Below are 4,082 nucleotides of genomic sequence, written 5' to 3' on the forward strand. Positions count from 1 at the left end.
CAGAAGACTGCCCAAAGGCGGGAAGTAAACTAGGATCTACAATCTCATACAATGTCCTCTGGTAGCCCATAAACTCGGAAGACCCAGTGGCAAAGGTGTTCTGCGGTTTGCATAGCGGTCGGTAGCTTGGGTAAGGGAATCAGTCGGCAGGCTTTGGAGAAGACAGGATATAACGCTCAGAAATGTTCACCAAGGCAAAACAAGACTTTGCGATGAACTGGTGTGTGTGTGAGTCTTTTTTTCTCCATTGGCCAGAGGAGGGAATCACAGAGTTCGTCTCTGTGACAAAACCATCTTTCTTTCAATTTCTTGAGCATACATTATATTTATTTAATTCCTAATTTTCTTTATTTTAATTATCTGGTTTGATTTTTGTTCCTTTTTGTGTTGCGTTTCAAGATCTTTTAGTTCATTATTGAGATTTGTTAGTCTTAATTGCTTTAATTTCTTTTCATAGGCACAAAAGGATATAATTCTACCCCTAATGACTGCTTTTAAGGCATCCCATACTGTGGCTGAATTAACTTCCCTGTTATAATTTTCTTCAAGAAATATTCTTATATCCTCCTTAATTTGAGTTTGAAATTGTAGGTTATTTAGAATGCTTGTATTTAACCTCCACAGTGTTCTTGCCTGGTTATCTCTAATATGTATAGTGCAAGAGAGAGGTGAGTGATCAGACAAATCAATAGATCCTATATCACAGCTTCCTATGACGATCTCTCTGAAAGATGCCTCCTTTTACAACAGAATTTATCTGCTTATCGAATAATAAGTCAGAATCAAAGATAACGCCAAGGTTCTTAACTCTATTTTGCAATGTTAAAGACAGGGAACTCAACTGGCTTTCCATATTAGCAACACACAAAGGTGATCCAAAAGCAATGGCCTCAGTTTTGTCCCCATTTAACTTTAGGAAATTTTCAGACAGCCACATTTTTACTTCCTCCAGACAGGAGATATAATTTAAAATGTAATTTCCACTAGAAGACTTGACAGGAAGATAAAATTATGTATCGTCAGCATAACAGTGATAAGAAACCTCATATTTCTGAAAGATAAAACCAAGAGGAAGCATGTATAAAGAGAAAAGCAGAGGACTCAGAATGGAGCCTTGCAGAACACCACATGTGATCAGTGTTGAAGATGAGTTATGTTTGCCAAAATTAACTGAAAAAGTGCGTCCTTTGAGATAAGAGGAGAACCAACTTAACGCAACTCCCTGAATACCAACCACTCTCGTCGTGACAAAAGTGGGGCCCTAATATATTGCCGTACGCTAGTCCAAATAAAATTGTAAATAATTTAACGAAAACAAAACACATCTTGCATAACTCTCCAGGTTAACAAGTCCCGACTCCTTCAATTATTCAAAAATTAGAACCGTAGGATTTACACAACTAAAGCTGGGCACACATTTAACGACTAGCTAAAACATTCTAAGACTGTGCTCAACACACAGCGATTGTTTCCTGCGACTGAAGCTGATTTAAATACTTACACATGGAATTTGAACACCGCCTGTAATCGCAGACTGAACGCGACTGGCTCTGACTGGACGCCTTTGAGTGCGATCAGTCATAAGTATCAATTTACATTCATAATCGGCCTTACAATCGTTAAGTGTGTGCACGGCTTAAATAAAAGTCAGTGGCAATCAAAATACAAAATATAACTGTAAAAGTCAGTTATAACTTATCTGCATTTCTGACTCAGGCGTAAACCTTTTGTGGGGGATCATTTACTGAATTTCTGGAGTTTTTTATATTGAGAGTGGGCAGTTTTCTTGGATTATGTGCAACCGTTCGCTGCTCCAGATTCCTGATCCCCGCCCCGTTCGCGTCATCTCCCCGCCACTTGCCAAGTAGATAGTAGCACAATTTCCTCCTGATCCGTAGTAGTGGATGACTTGACCATGGAAACCGAGAATCCTCATGAAACCATGTCCCTCGTTGCCTCTGTAACATGCTGGTACAGCCGAGTGCCGTCATCATTAAATACACCCATCCTTGCCTGATACGGTGTCTGGAACTTTATTCGTTTTTCTTTTAACACTTTCTTGGCTTCAGCTTACTCCCCTCGTCTTTTAAGCACTATAGGAGGGAAATCATGGTCAACATAGAAGTGACCATCGTTGCAGAACACTTCTTTTTCAGCAAGGCTCTCTGAAGCACCTCCTCCTTTGTCCGGTAACTACCGAATTTTACTACTATTGACCGTGGCTTTGCTTGCAGATTATTGGGTTTAGGTACAAATGCTCGGTGTGCTTGTTCAATCCCAAGCTCTCTGTCCGGGGGAAAGGCTAGTGCGCTTTTCAACAAGTTATCTAGAAAGTCAACCATGTCTGTACCTTCTTTTTCTTCGAGTATTCCGAAAATCCTTAAATTGTCTCTACAAGCACGATCCTCCTGATCTATCAGTCTGGCTTCCAAATTAGCTTGACGCTATGTTAGCCGTTTAATTAGCTTTGATGTTGCTTGAAGTGTAGTCTCCGTTTCCTCAATTCTTTCCTCTGCCTTCTCCAGTCTGTCATTTGTTCTCTTTCGGAACTATCTTCGTCATCGTGCAGTGATGTTGGAGAGCTGCTTCTGCTATCTTGCCTTGCTTCAGGGTCATTTTCTGTTACAATCGCCGTTGTCCTACTTCTAGTAGTAACCCCTGTCTCCATTGTTACGTAAAATATTCACAAGTTCTGACAAAAAACTAATTTTTTGGGGTTATTTTACAAAACCGTCTGGGAGCTCGAAAATTAGGCTGCCATCCTCTTGGTGGCGTAACCGGAACTCCAAAATATCAGGGTTTTCATTGGTCCGTTTATGATAGGATTTCTTTATTGGCTACCAAGATGCCGGTCAAATGTTTAAATTGTTGGCGTACTAAGTAACAGAATGTGATTTTACAAGTAGCGAAGTAGATTACTTAGCTTAATTTGTACTTAAGTACAAGTAAAATTACATATTTAAAAATGTACTCAAAAAAGTACAAAAACACGAAAAATCTACTTAATTACAGTAACGTGAGTAGTTGTAATTCATTACTTCCACCTCTGCAATTTGGCCATTTCTAATTTTTTGGGAAACTTTGGGGAGTCCCTCTAAATTTCCATGGTGGCTATATATCTAACATATACTCTACATTATAATGAACGACTGCTATGTAAAGAGTCAAAAAAACATCTTTAGGCCTAACGTTACCTAATACAGAGAAAGGTGCTCTTTTCTGAGTTGCGTAGATGTTGATAGTGGAAGAATCAGAGTTAGAGCCCCCTCTCCTTTAGTTGTGGGTTAATTAAAAAACGATGAATAAATATCCATTTAGTTTAGTTAGCCTGCTACTTAACGAGAAGAGAGTCATCTCGCTTACCACCGCGATATGATTCGCGAGTTGGGACTTGGGAGAGAATGTTTTTTAGTATAGTATTTAAAAATGATTTAGCCCTAATTTACTCATTATTTTCACTAAAATAAAAGAATAAGACAAATAAAATGAGAAAATGTGAATTCTATAATTTATTTTTATTTTATTCATAGCTCCCAGAAAATCATAAATGTCTCTGGTCTGCACTCCCCCCCACCCCCATCCCACCCCCCTCCCTACTCTTCCCTTTCAGCGAGCTGTTAAGGGAAGAGTGCATTCACAACGAGTTACACATCAGACTATCACGGTCAAGTTCATGTGCACATTTGCGTCCTTTTGTGCTGATATAAGTTATAAGATTACTTTTATGTTGTCTATATCTGATTAATCTCATATAGGACGCGTTTGGTTGAGTTTATTAACTCCCTAACAGAACTCTGTAGTTTACCAACTGGTGTTCATTCACTCTTCAGTTTTAGCTCAAATGCCCGACACCGCTGACAGTGACTTATGGAGATAAAATCGTTCCAATATTCTAGATAAATAGATTTTGATCCACAAGTAAATTTAAAGATATTTACAAAAAATAATCATATGCACAAATAAATAGAATGAGATCCACAAATATATGTCAGGAATTTCACAAAAATGAATTAAATTCACAAATAAAAAAAATTACATTTGCTAATAAAAAACATTCACAAATATGTTTTTATGTCACAAGC

The sequence above is a fragment of the Megalobrama amblycephala genome, linkage group LG15 (genome assembly GCF_018812025.1).
Source record: "Megalobrama amblycephala isolate DHTTF-2021 linkage group LG15, ASM1881202v1, whole genome shotgun sequence".
Taxonomy (NCBI): domain Eukaryota; kingdom Metazoa; phylum Chordata; class Actinopteri; order Cypriniformes; family Xenocyprididae; genus Megalobrama; species Megalobrama amblycephala.